The sequence below is a fragment of the Emydura macquarii genome, unplaced genomic scaffold (assembly GCF_026122565.2).
Source record: "Emydura macquarii macquarii isolate MOO-44397 ecotype Brisbane River unplaced genomic scaffold, CSIRO-AGI_Emac_v2 contig_2681, whole genome shotgun sequence".
Lineage (NCBI taxonomy): Eukaryota > Metazoa > Chordata > Testudines > Chelidae > Emydura > Emydura macquarii.
In genome coordinates, this window is record NW_027132818.1 from 4,586,630 (window position 1) to 4,601,409 (window position 14,780).

Genomic DNA, 14,780 nt, shown 5'->3' on the forward strand with positions numbered 1-14,780 from the left:
TCTGTATTGTGAAGTGAATAGGAGTAAAAAGATTTATTTTACTCTTACTGTAGAGGAGTATCATGGCATTTGGAAAGGGGAATGCACTAACTGAGGTTTCAAGGTATCTCTTTACTTTTTTCTTTTTTTTAAATACAAAGTGCTGTACTAGTCTTTGACCAGGTCATCTTATCCTTGAAATGCATAAGCTTAAAGCAATGTAACAATTTGTCTTAGTTAGTTATAATAACAAAACTAAGATGCTATGGCAGGCCAATAAAATGATAAATGCTGCACTTAACTTTCATTTATAATTCCTGTTTTAAAAGGTTCATATTGTTTGTATACACACAGATCTATCCATTGCTAGATTGGTGGACATGTCATATATATTATCCCTGCAGTCCTTACAGTATTCTGTACACACTATGACAATTTTAAATAATTTCTTGCAGGAGTTATATTGCAATCCAGTATTTAAAAGCTGCTGAGAGTTTTAATCCAAAGAGAATGCAGGACTGAACCTATAGAAACTTAGGCACTTCTTTGTTGCAAATCTTCATGCCACTGAGGACTCATTATGCCTGCTTGGAATTCTGGTCTATATGGCTTGAGGGTCTTCAGCAGCACTTCATATTTTCAGGATTGGAGGCCAAGTCTTGTGTTCTATTGAAATTCAATATTGGTAACTATTTTATCAATAATTTAAAAGTTGAAGCTATTGACAATTACACGACATAGTGCTCCAGCTAAAATCAGGGATCTTCTGGGACATTGCACAAGCATGATATTACAGGAAAACTATTCTGCAGTTATTTGTGATGAAATATTGTTTATATATAAATAAGTTTTGTAAGTGCTAAAATTCCCAATAAATTCCAAATAAAGACATTTGTAACTACATTTAACACTTGAGCTAAAGTGTGGGTAAATTTAATTTGACAAACCATAGCCTCTCTGCATTTTCTGGAAGCAATCTACATTTGTGATTTTGACAAGATCCTCAGCTTCTCAGAGGGAATGTTACTGGGTGGTACATCAAGAAGATACTGTGATAGCTGCAAAATGGGAAAATCTGGTTACTTTCAATTTCCACCTTTCTACAAAGTTCCTGGTGCAGAATATATTTGACTATGACAGGTTCTGTACAATAGATAATAGCTTTGTTTCCAGTAAACGGAGATTAAAAATTCACTAAAATCTTTTCCTATTTTAGCAGCTCCATAGATGAGCAGTTTTCAAGTGGGATCACTTACTCAGGTCTGAATAATAGTTTCCTTCTGTTTTTTCCTCTTTGTTTTGTCATTTCTGGAGTTGGCATTTATCAACATATTTTCATCAACCAGATTCTGGGGGAAAGTTCTCAAATTAGAATGGTTTGATAGAATCAGAATTGATAGAGTAATCTTTAAAGCAATCATACAATTTGCAAACTGTTGTATATCTTGTTCCATCCAGTCATGGTTCAACTGCTGAAAATTTGACTCTCAATTTTTTGCTATCATTATGTGGTTGCCTTGATCTGGAATACTTTGTGTTTGGGTGAACTGTCAGAACTTGGGCAGCAGGAATAACTACAGAGATAGTTCAAGTATACTTCCATCTGAATTTGAAAGGCTTGAATATTTGAATCTGTGTTGGTAAGATTCCACTCCAACAGAATAGATGGTTTGGCTTTGAATTCTCTCAAGTAAAAGGCAGTCAGAGCCCCTTTGTTTTCCAAAAAGGCATTCAAGCATGTAAGCTGAATTCCACCTGGTGATAACATCTTCAGTGTGCTGGATCACAGCAAATCATATTGTGTATAATTTAAAGATGGTAGAAGAAGAATTCTTAAAATGGTTGACCAGTTTCTAGCTAACTACAGTTAAGATCATCACGGATGGCTGTTTTAATACCGTATCATTAATACACAACTTTTTAACTATCAAGTGAATGAGATGTGCAATGATGGGGACATCATGCTAGATGTCAAGCAAAAAATATCAAAAGCACCAAACAACTTTCAGAAACTTGAAAAGATGTGAAAAAGTAACATGATCAGCACTGATACAAAAATACGAATTTTTAACTCTGGCATCATGTCTGTCCTCATTTACGGAGCAGAGTCATGGAAATCTACAGTAGAAATTGATAAGAAGATTAACTCATTCCAAAGTAAACACCTGGAGAAGATCTTCAGCGTTCATTAGAAAGAGTTGCTTGCAACTATCAGAAATTCCAAGTAGTATAAACCAAGCTAAAGCATCAAATATAGTAAGGAGATGACGATGGACATATTTAGGATGTTTTAAGGATGCCACCAACATGACTTCCTGTCAAATGATAATATGAAGATCAGGTGGGTGAGGCCGGTGAGGGCGTTGCGGCTTTTCCTCGGTCCAGGCTCCGAGGAAGGCCACAGTGCCTTGCTCCATGGAAAAAGTCAGTGGTTTATGCGAGTCTTTAGCTCCCAACCCCCAGGCAATGTGGAGCTGGCCAGGAGTCTATAGCCCCCGGCCCTCCAGTGGGCAGAGCTGGCCAGGATCTGTAGTCACGATGCTCAGTATCCTCTGTGGCAGCAGGTTCAGAGGAGACAAGCACTCCTGGGGTGGCTAGAGAAGGGGGGGGGACGCAGGCCCACCTGACTCCACTGCATCCCAGCCCAGGCTCTATCAGTGGCAAGAGACTCTGCCACTAGGTCAGTGGGGCTCCAGCCGCAACACACTGACACTTGTGCGACCACGAGCTCAGCCAAACTGTAGTTGGCTGCCCCTGGGCTACTTCCTTCAACCTTGAACCTAGGTACCTGGAGCCAGGGGTCTTCCTCCAATTCTCCCAGATAGACGGTGTGGTATACGGCCAGCTTCCCTCTAGTGGGTCTCGTGCTTTACTCCTGTCATGGGTCAGGAAGTTGCCATCACCCCGTCTTCCCTGGGGAAGGGGGAGAGGGACCCGGGCCTACCCGCTCCTCCGGGTCCCAGCCCAGGGGGCCTATGACCAGCCCCTGTAGACTGCTTGCTCTGTATTTTGGAGCTGCAGCCTCTTCCCCTGGGCTACTTTCCCCCCTCAGTCCTTCTGGCCTCTCAGGCCCTCTGTCCTCACTGCCCTTTGCTGGGGTTCCTCCGCTCTCCCACCTTCGCAACTCCAGTCTGCTGCTCCGCTCCGCTCCACTCCACTCCACACAGCACCACACCTCGGCTTCCTCCAGCTTGTGCCCTGTGTGTTTGGGGCGGAGCCCTTTTATGGAGCACCTGGCTGATCCTCAATTGGCCCCAGCTGCCCCTGGTTAGGCTGCAGGGAATAAAGCCCTGATCATTCTGGGGCTGATGTACCTCCCGTCGTGTACTCTCCTGCTGCCCGCGGTATATCACACATCCCCCTCCCCTGCTCAACACCATGGGGTTGGGCTACGTGGGATGTTAGGCAGTGCTGTCGGGACAGGGTGTCAGTGTTGCCGTGCTGGCTTCCGGCCCTATGCTGCACCCGAAAGTTGAAAGGCTGCAACGAGAGGAACCAGCGGGTTACTTGTGCGTTCCTCTCCCTGTTGGTGTGCATCCACCGGAGTGGGGCGTGGTCTGTCACGAGGGTGAATCGTCTCCCCAGTAGATAATATCGGAGGGTTTCCACGGCCCACTTGACCGCCAGACACACTTTTTCCACCACCGCATACCTCTGCTCTCTGGGGAGGAGCTTCCTGCTGAGATACAGGACCAGTTGCTCCTCACCCTCTAATAGTTGTGTGAGTACGGCCCCTAGCCCTGTCTCCGAGGCATCCATTTGGAGGATGAACTCCTTCTCGAAATCTGGTGCTATAAGCACTGGGTGGCTACACAAGGCTATCCTTAAGTCCATGAATGCTTTGTCGGCCGCTTCCGTCCACTTTACCATATCCGGGCCCCGAGCTTTTATCAGGTCGGTCAAGGGCCCTGATCTAGCGGTGAAGTGGGGAATAAACCTCCTGTAATACCCTATAATTCCAAGGAACGCCCTGACCTGTTTCTTGCGGGTCGGTCGGGGCCAGGCCCAGATGGCCTCCACCTAGTTCCATTGGGGTTTTACTAAGCCTCTCCCTACCACATAGCCCAGGTATTTGGCCTCTGCCAGACCTATTATGCACTTGGAGGGGTTTGCAGTGAGGCCTGCTTTCCGGAGGGAATCGAGCACCGCCTCCACTTTCTCCAGGTGCGTTTCCCAGTCGGGGCTATGAATGACTACATCATCCAGATAGGCAGCCGCATACTTGGTGTGGGGTCTCAGTCCATCAACCTCTGGAAGGTTGCAGGAGCCCCGTGGAGTCCGAAGGGGAGGACGGTATATTGAAAAAGGCCATCGGGCATGGAGAAGGCGGTCTTCTCCCTGGCGTCTTTGGCTAGGGGGATTTGCCAATAGCCTTTCGTCAGATCTAAGGTGGTCAGGTAGCAGGCCTTGCCCAACTGGTCCACCAACTCATTGATATGTGGGATTGGGTAGGCATCAAACTTAGATATTTCGTTCAGCTTCCTGAAGTCATTGCAGAAGCGCAGGGTGCCGTCCGGCTTGGGGACTAGGACAATGGGGCTGGACAACTGGCTGTGGGATTCTTCAATCACCCCCAGTTCCAACATCCTTCTTACCTCCATCCTAATTTCTTCCCTCGTGGCCTCTGGGATCCGGTACGGTTTTATCGTCACCTGCGCTCCCAGGTTGGTGATGATATGATTGTGGACCACCGTTGTCCGACCGGGCTGCTTGGAAAATATGTCCTGGTTTCGCTGGATCAGCTCGATCACCTCCACCCGTTGCTCGGGAGTTAGTTCAGAGGACACGCTCACCTCCCCCTGTGGAGCGTCTGTCTGGGGGATCGTTTCTCGGGCGGTCAGGCATGCTTCCCGGTCTTGCCAGGGCTTCAGCAGGTTGACATGATATAGCTGTACCGGCTTCCGGCGGTCTGGTTGCCTCACTTTATAGTTCAGGTCTCCGACGGCTTCCACGACTTCGTAGGGACCTTGCCAACTAGCCAGGAGCTTGCTTTCTGCTGTTGGCACCAGCACCATCACCCAGTCTCCAGGTGAAACTTCCGGGCCTTGTCCCATCGATTGTAGTAGGTTCTCTGGGCCTCCTGGGCTCTTTCCAGGTGGTCCTGCACAATGGGAGTCACCCGGGCAATCCATTCTCTCATCTGGGCCATGTGCTCGATGACGTTTCTTCCTGCATTGAGCTGCTCCTCCCAGTCCTCCTTGGCTATGTCAAATATGCCCCGTGGGTGGTGACCAAATAATAGTTCAAAGAGGGAGAACCCAGTGGATGCCTGAGGGACCCCCTGTATCGCAAACATCAGGTAGGGTAACAGGGCATCCCAATCTTTCCCATCCTGTGCTACTACCTTCCTTATCATGCTCTTAAGGGTGCGATTGAACCTTTCAACCAGGCCATCCGTTTGCGGATGATATACCAAGGTCCGCAGGGCCTGGATATGGAGCAGGGTACAAAGGTCCTTCATTAATCGGGACATAAAAGGGGTCCCTTGGTCTGTCAGAATTTCCTTGGGGATGCCCATCCTAGCGAAGACCTGAAGTAGCTCCTTCGCCATCGCTTTTGAGGTGGGGTTCCTTAATGGAATGGCCTCCGGGTATCGTGTGGCATAGTCCAAAATGACAAGTACATTTCGATGGCCCCGTGCTGATCGCTCTAGTGATCCCACCAGGTCCATAGCAATTCTCTCAAACGGAACCTCGATGATGGGTAGGGGCACTAATGGGGCTCATAAGTGAGGCCGGGGGCTGTGTAACTGGCACTCTGGGCAGGAGAGGCAATACCTTTGGACCTCCGCCCATATTCCTGGCCAGTAAGACCTTCTCAAAATTCGGTCCAGGGCCTTGTCCACTCCTAAGTGCCCCCCGAATAAATGACTGTGGGCCAGCTCCAACACTGCCCTGATGTGTTTTCGTGGCACCAAGAGCTGTTGCACCTCCTTCCCCCCCCCCCCCTGTATCAGTGCCACACGGTACAGCAGGTTGCGCCTCAGGACATAGTACGGTCCGGGGCCCTTAATCTGGCCCTCTACGGGCACACCATCTATTTCTACTACCTCCTCCCTCACGTTTACGTAGAGGGGGTCATTGGCCTGGTCTTGCCCAAAATTACCCCGCAGGGGACCTATCTGGCCCTCCTCAAGGGGCCCTACCTCCGCTTCCTCCCCGGGGCCGCTTCTGCTGGTAGTGGGACCTGCCTCTGGGTCCTCGGTAGCTGGAGCAGTCCCTTGGCCTGCCGAACGGGTTTGCCTACTAGCCAGGGCAGCTTTCTGGGCGCCAGCTAGTATCCGCGTCCCCATTTCTTTAGCCACCCTCCTTTCCCGCTGGGAATTCCTGGGTCTCCCAGGGGAAGCAAATATTTCTGGAGAAAATTCAGCAAAAGCAGGGGGAGGGCTGACTGTCGGTGCCCTGGTCTCCACCAGGGGTTGGCCATCCACGCCGAGGTCTACTGGGGGGAGTAGTTTCTTGAACCCAGGGAAATCTCTCCCGATCAGGACCGGGTAGGGGAGCTTAGGGACCACCCCCGCTGTCACCCGGCTAATGTTCCCCTGGATCTCGATCTTCACTGGGACCGAATGGTAGAAATTCACAGTCCCGTGCACGCAGGTTATCCCGGTGTGTCTGGCCTGGGTCAGCTGGTCTTGTCCCACCAGCTTCCCGGATACCAGCATAACCACACTCCCCGAATCTACCAAGGCCATCGTCTTGATGCCATTCATCTTTACCAGCCTGGTATACCCATGGGGGGCCTGTATGACCCCCTACCAGGCCGATGAGACCGCAGCACCCTCCGGGACCTCCCAGATTGCACTGCATGGGTTCTTCCCCATTGGGGCACTGGGCTGCTATGTGGCCTATTTCCCCGCACCCATAACACCGGTATGGCCGGTTAGTGGCCCCCCTCCATCCTGGGCTATTTGGTTGGCCATCCCTGTGCTCACCCCCTAGGCTTCCTAGCCCCCTTCAGTCCTCGGGCCGCTCCTCAATGTCCCGGCGCACGGGTGCCGTCGTCTTGGGCCTCCCGAAAGTCCCGGAACCGGAGTTAGGGCCCGGCCTCTGGGCCCACCCTGTCTTCTCCCGGGGCGTCAGGGATAACTCACGGGCTGCCAACTGTCTTTCGTCCAGGGTGATCGGTTCATCATAGGTGGAGGGGTCGTTCTGACCCACCCAGGCTCGGAGATCTGGCGGTAACCCCCTCGTGTACCGGTCTAATACTAGGAGCTCCACTATCTCCTCAGTGCGGAGGGCCTCAGGGCGCAGCCACTTCCGAACTAGGTGGATTAAGTCGAATAGCTGGGACCGGAGCGCCTTGTCCTCCTGGTACCACCACTCATGGTACTTCTTGGCTCACGTAGCCACCGTCACCCCAGACGGGACAGAATTTCAGCCTTGAGCTGGGTGTAGTCCGCAACAGCTTCCACCGCCATGTCATAATAGGCCTTCTGGGCCTCCCCCCCTAAGAAAGGGGCAAGGATGCTGGCCCACTGACCTAGCGGCCAGGCCTCCCGCAGGGCTGTTCTCTCAAACGCGAGAAGATAGGCCTCTACATCGTCCTCCCGTGTCATTTTCTGTAGGTATGGTCCGCCCCCATCTTGGCTGCCACCTCGCTCCACCAGCACCTTCAACTGGCCTACCACCTCCTGGAGTAGGACCTGGTCCTGGGCAGCCTGGTTCATCATCAGGTGGTTGGTTTCCTGTTGTAATTGTGCAGCCTCCCGCTGGGCCACTGCCTGGACCCGGGTAGCTTCCTGTTGGGCCGCTGTGGCTTGGTTCACCACATCCTCCATCTTGGTAGTGGGGTGGGTTGGGACCCACCTGGTTCAACCCCACTGCACGATAAATCCCACTTCTGACACCACGTGTGGTATACAGCCGGCTTCTCTCTAGTGGGTCTCGTGCTTTACTCCTGTCGTGGGTCAGGAAGTTGCCGTCACCCCGTCTTCCCTGGGGGAGAGGGGTAGGGACCCGGGCCCACCCACTCCTCCAGGTCCCAGCCCAGGGGCCCTATGACCAGCAGCTGTAGACTGCTTGCTCTGTATTTTGGAGCTGCAGCCTCTTCCCCTGGGCTACTTTCCCCCCCTCAGTCCTTCTGGCCTCTCAGGCCCTCTGTCCTCGCTGCCCCTTGCTGGGCTCAGTACCTCCTTTTGGGGTTCCTCCGCTCTCCCACCTTCGCTACTCCAGTCTGCTACTTCGCTCCACTCCACTCCGCACAGCACAACACCTCTGCATCCTCCAGCTTGTGCCCTGTGTGTTTGGGGTGGAGCCCTTTTATGGAACACCTGGCTGATCCTCAACTGGCCCCAGCTGCCCCTGGTTAGGCTGCAGGGAATAAAACCCTGATCATTCTGGGGCTGATGTACCTCCCGTCGTGTACTCTCCTGCTGCCCTCTGACCCTTGGTATAATCACAACGGCTAGAGGGAGTCCCACTAGTCCCTCACCGACAGCCGGCAGCAGGTCCGGGAACTCCTCGGGGTTGTCAGCGGATGGCAGTTCTTCCAGATCACAGGGTCCTGGTGGGTCCTCCAGCACACAGGGCTCATGCAGCTCTGGTGGGTCCCAGGCAACAGGCAGCTCCTCTAGGTCATGGCTGACCTCGGGGGGTCCCTCCCAGTCAGCAGCCTCCAGTAGCTCTTCCCAATCACTAGGGCCCAGCAGCCATGGCAGGCCCTTGAGGCTCCGGTCAATGGAGGGCTTGCTCTGCACAGCCATGGGGCCTGGGTCAGGCACAGACCGCAGCCTCAGGGAAGGCATGTCCTTCTCTGTCAGCAGCTTCCCCCTGACTGAGTTCCTAGGCCGGCCTTTTCTACTTCCCCTTCCTGTCCTGGCCCCACCCCTCTGCTCCCAGGGTCTGTGGCCTGCAGTGTCCTGATCTTCCCAGTTGGCGTGTTGGGGCCCTTCCTCGGGCCCAGGCTCCAAGGAAGGCCACAGCGTCTTGCTACAGTGACCTAGAGAAACATTATGCAGAACAACTGAGAAAGAAGCCAAATTCATCAATAACACTCAAAAGCCTGCACAGACCAGCATAAGGCTGAAATAAAAGGCAGAAACTGGTGGATGGCCTATGCAACTGAGGGTGCAGGAAAAGAAAGAAAGAAGAAGAATGCATAATTTCAGGGTGCGCCAAAGAGTCTAAGCAATACTTAATAGTCACTGAAAGATTTTAGGACATTATTGCCATTATGCTAGAGAATCACGTGGATGTTACTTGAACATTTTCAGAAAGGCATTAGAAATGGTGGTTCCTGTGTTTTTTCTTTCAAAAGTCTCAGCACTGAACCACTTCTTTGAACTTCAGTCTCTGTTCCTGGAAAGGAGAGTGTGGTGATGTTATGGTTCCATGTAGCAGATTATGGTTATCATCAGCTTTATGACCTTAGACAAATGTTTATCAGGGATCACTGTGTGGTCAAGCTAAACTTTCAGGAGAAGAGTTGGACACAGGGCTAAAATAGTCTGTTTCACTGAACAAAGCCCGGTTCCTTAAATCCAGCTTATTTTCCATCAACTCAGGAAATGCAAAAGTCACCCAAGGGAATGACAGTTTCTTTAGTTTTTGTCCCCTTTCTAAGAGGCTTCTCCCTATCCTGCTGCTGCTATTTTTACTCCTTCAATTATCTTTCTTGTTAAAAGAGAACTTACTCTGTAGCCTGTGTTGCTAGATTCATGTTCTGGCAGCTGGGGAGAGCACCACACACAAGGAAGCACCATGACAAACGACACTGGCCTCACAATTTTAGGACCATCCAAGAAGCAAACGGATTTTAATGATGGTAATGTACCACTACATTAATAACATAATAACATACAAATAACATAAAACTGACATACAAATACCAGTTAAATTCAATATATGTATATTCTAATTCCATATACAGTAAAACAGCTAAACTAAATAAATGATAGAGTGGTTACAGCAATTTCTGGATGCTGGCATAGGAACTGGTATGTTGTAAAGGGCATATAACCAAGTGTAATGTTGTCTAAATAGGTTACCAGCTCTGTGATACACAGATCAGTTCTGAGTAGAGCAAGAGAGCAATTCACTTGTGTTTGATTATCAAAGAAGACTTGAGTGTGTTAATATATATTCAGGCCAATTCTCTTGTACTGATGGAAATCAACAGAGATGTTGATTGTATTGTTTTCGTCAGTCTGTATCCTGTACTTAATTAGCCTTAGATTTAAATGTGTGTTAGTGTTTAAATGTGAATTTTCTTGATGCGTAAAGCTGCACGAAAACTAATGAAGAACTGTTTCTGGCTATCACATTGTGTTTACATTATGTTTACCCATTGTAGATTGAAGCTGTGGAAATGTAATTTGAAGGAACATGTTGACTTCAAAACGTGGATCAATGTGCGTTCAACAATGGGAAATCCACAGACCTGTGCTGTGATGGAAATGCTTGCCAGATTGTTTACAGCTATAAGAAGGGACCCTGAGAGTGATTCTGCATCTCTGATCTATTTGGATGCTGGCAGGAAGTGTTCCAGATACAAGACAGAGATCCCCAAAGCCATTTTGGGCAACCCTGGAGACTTATGGAAACTAGCAGACTTTACATGTCTTGGACTTATGAACTCTGACTCATTTGTTATGTATTTTACCTGCTTTAACTTCTCAATAACTCTCATTTCTTTTTCTTCGCTAATAAATTTGTTAGTTTACTAAAGGATTGGCTATCAGCGTTGTTTTTCATATGAGATCCGGAGCATCCGTTGACCTGGTGTAAATGACTGGTCCTTCAGGGCTGGGAGTAACCTAATGTGTGATGATTTTTGGTTTTAATAACCATCCATCACAGAAGTCCAGTTTGTCTGAGTGGCAAGATGCTCTGGAGAGCCTAAGGGGATTGTCTGTGGATCCATGGTAAGGTTAATATAGTAATCTAGGAGTGCATGCTTGTTACTAGTTTAGTAAAATCTAATTATTGAATATACCACTAGTTTGGGATGTCTTCCCTGTTTTCTGACAGTCTGACCTGAGTTTGGCACTCTCAGTTTTGAGCAACATATCAGCATGCCACCAGGAATATTGATTTCAAAGTCTATCAAATAAACCAAGCCTTGCTGAGGTCTGTACTGCCTTTATTATGATCTTAGTCCCAGAATACAGTGTTGGTGGAGGAGAGGAATGAATCCTTTTCCAATATGGTTGAATTATCATATTCTGAATTATAGTGGCTTTAATTCCAAAGAGAAGTCAGCAACTCCCCATCTACAGCACTGATTGAGCAAACTACTTTAGTATGTGCCTAAGACTTTTTGAAGTAAAGCACATTCTTAAGTGTTTAGCTGAAAAATGATGGCTTTATGAATATGTTTAAAGTTTAGGGTGTGATAAGGGCTCTGTTAAATCAAGGCCTATTTAGGGGCCACCAGAGTGTAAAAATGAAGTGTTTCAGGGATGTACTCTGTCACCTATAATTGTAGGAAATAACTTCATTTGCACTGAGGAATCAGTGAGAGTCTGTCAGAAGTGACCACACATTCAGAACAATCTCACATCTCAAGGCCTTGTGCTCACAATTAATAGCTGTTCTAAATGAAATATGCTGTTCTGTTTTATAACGTGAAAAATATATGATTTTCTTTGTTCAATTTCTGAGTGCTGGATATAGGCTTGGTTTTTTTTGAGTCATCCTCATGTATATTTTGAGAATAAAAATCTCTGCAGCTGGAATATGTAGTTTTGGCCATGTTCTTAGTTCAACAAAGGCAGGAGGAACACAGAGTTCAAGTGAATACATAACGTTTTGTTAGACTTTTGGCAACTTCACATGAATAGATTTTTACAAATAACAAATTGTGCCTGTCAGCATAACACACTTTGCGTATCTCCTAATGTACTGTACTTCTGAAATTGGCTAACAGTTATATCTGTGCATATGTTTACACACAGCATGCAATATATCATATAATATCCATATATATAATGATACAGTTCAGTTAATAGGTTTGTTTTCTCTTTTAAATACAAGCTTTGTGTGAAGTGAGACTCAAACTGCTAAACTTTATAGTAGTAAAGGTCTATAGTTAAATGGGCTAGTGTGTGAAACCAGAAACACTGGTCTGTCGCTATAGAGGGAAGAGGATGTGTATACATGCCTGTAACACTTCCATGTTGCCAATATTCACTGCTAGGGTCATGACGGAAGTGTTATGGTGCGCACATGCCAGCACTTCAGCTTATTAATACTTGGCACATTTCCTCACCACTGAGCTACCAGCATTGAACAGTAATTCCATTACTGTTGTCCTTCCCAAACTTTTTAACTGCCCTACAATCTTGTTCTTGCCTTATGATAATCACAAGCGTACGCTACGTGACTTTGAATTTTGCAGCCTCTAATGTTTATCTGTAAATTACCAAAGCACAGTACTTCCAAATTCTATGTAAAGGGAGAAGGTAAAATAAAAGGCTTTAGGAACAAGCCATCTGTTTTGAACTAGTCTGCTGGATACACTGGCTATTCACAAACTTTTTAAGATAATCACTATTGTCTGTCTTCCCTGTAAGCTACATCAGTAAATTTAAAAGGACATTCTCAAGTACTACTTCTATTTCTTTTTTTAAAACTTGTGTTTTAGTTCTGTTTTTTAACTTTCCTTTATTCTGTAACTCTTAGATTTTTGAAAATAACATTAATTTTCCCTGCTTTTTTATCCTTCTCTTTTGGAAAAAAGTCCCACTCTCCCCCTTCTTTGAGAAGCACAAGCTAACATTCTGCTTTGTCTCTCCATTTTTCTTTTTTATAGTTAGTATTCAGTGATATCATTGATGGTGGAACACATTTAAAAATAGGATTTGTTACTAAAGTGTTGTTCTCGGCTGACTTGCTGTCTGGCTATAGAAGCAGAGTAAACATATCATGGTCAAGCATTTACTGGTCAGTCAGTGACTTTTCTGTAATTTTACCATGACAAAACAGTGGGTTAAAAAAGATTAAAATCTAAAGGATGATCCCATGAGATTAGGATAATTCATTTGACCTTTATTGTTATAAACTGCTTGAACAGATTATTTCTTGCAACTCAACAGTAAATTTTATACTTAAACACTGTATCTTCTTTCACTAATCTACTTTTTAGCCAACAATAACATCATTTTGACATAAGTAGGAGGAAAAATAATAAAAAATAGTTTTAGATAAACTTTAGCTTTTACCAGTGGTAAAAGTTAAGCTGTTAGCTCAGAAGAAAAGTACAACACAGAAAAAATCCTCTCTGGGCATGTCCATTGTGAATTCAGAGATGACAGACCTAGTTCTTCAGGTTGGGTCTTTAACATAAGATATATAGTAAGAATAATAATTCTATCCACTTTAGTAATGGAGACGTGGGTATAAATCATCCAGAAAAGGACTCTGCCAAAATAAAAGCAAGTGAAGAATTAAACAATGTTCAGAACAGGAAGAAGAATGTCCACAACCTGTGTATTAATTAAGCTAATTTTGACAAAGAGAGTAGCCTGATCAGTAGTTTATGTAAAATGCCAGATGTTGATTTAGGAGGTTTAGAAAAGCATAGCGCCAAATGATATGATTGCGTCATGGAGCACTGACAATTGTGAACATCTGTGATGAGAAAATAAAGGTACATTCGTTACACACAGTGTATAGCAGGCAACTGAAGTTCATTATTCAACTTACTTATTGGAACAACACTAAAATTTCTTTTCTGTTCATTTTCAATCAACTATAAAAAAGGCCACGATTGATTCCAGTTATTCATGGCCCTGTATTTAATAATGAAAAAGGTACAGTTTGTATTAGCATTGACCACTTACCTATCACTGTAATAAACTGTGTGGCTTGAATCTTTATGAACCAATAAATTCTCTGGGTCACTTGTGCTGGGTCACTTCTGTTGCTCTGGGCTGCTTTAGCAATGCAAGCAGCCACTTCATAGTAGTATGATTCAACTGGAAATAAACCATTGTTCCAGTTTTGATAAACAGGGGCAATACTTTTCCTCGGGTTGACGTGCAGAGGACTGACAGGTACTATTCACTGATGCAAAACTTCATGATTAAAAATTAACATATAGCACACTGCAATAAAAGATTACTCTGTTCATATTAATTTGTAATGTCATTAAGATATACTACAAAATAAAGAGACAACTTATGTACATTGATGCAAAGAGGAATGTGATGATATCCAAAATGGAATCTTACATATACTCTGTTTTCTTGTTTTCCCATAAATCTGTCTCTAAGGAGAGAAATTTAGAAGCACTGAGACACCTTTAAATATATTAACAATTCATGTTTCTATTTTGTTGAAGTCACGGAAATTTAATGCAAAAATGCGATGTTGAGCTTGAGAAATCAAGACCAAACATGACAAGAAGATCAGAAGTTGGGGGGTTTGTAGCAACCTTAGGGCACTACTATCATACAAATAATGAATAAGAATCAAATATACACTTTCTTTATTTCAATTTTCCAATTTAAGTGTACAGATTAACATACATCTTAGTATATAAAATATATAGCATGTGCAATATAAGCAATGTAGAGAGGCAAGGTGGTCTTGTGGTTAAGTCACTTGGCTATGATTTGGATGAGGGTTCAGTACCTGGCTCTGTCACAGGCTATCCATGTGACTTTGGATACATTGTTTTATCTCTTTACCTCCATTTTACAAATGAAAAACGGAGGCACACTAATACTTCCTTTGTCAGTCTAGTTAGATTATAAACTCTTCAGTTCTGGGACTATCTTTGCGTCTGTTCAGCACCTAACAAAATAGGTATCTCAGCTGAGGCCTCTAGATGCTACTGGAATATAAATAAATTAATAT

At 45.9% G+C, this 14,780-nt stretch overlaps 1 long non-coding RNA gene across 1 annotated transcript; it reads left to right on the forward strand.

The window, feature by feature from the left end:
• The first annotated feature begins 553 nt into the window (after positions 1-553).
• On the forward strand, positions 554-10,646 carry LOC137164714 (uncharacterized). Its single transcript, XR_010923178.1, has 3 exons — positions 554-664; positions 1,196-1,239; positions 10,273-10,646. It is a non-coding gene; the product is annotated as an uncharacterized lncRNA (long non-coding RNA).
• Positions 10,647-14,780: the final 4,134 nt, after the last annotated feature.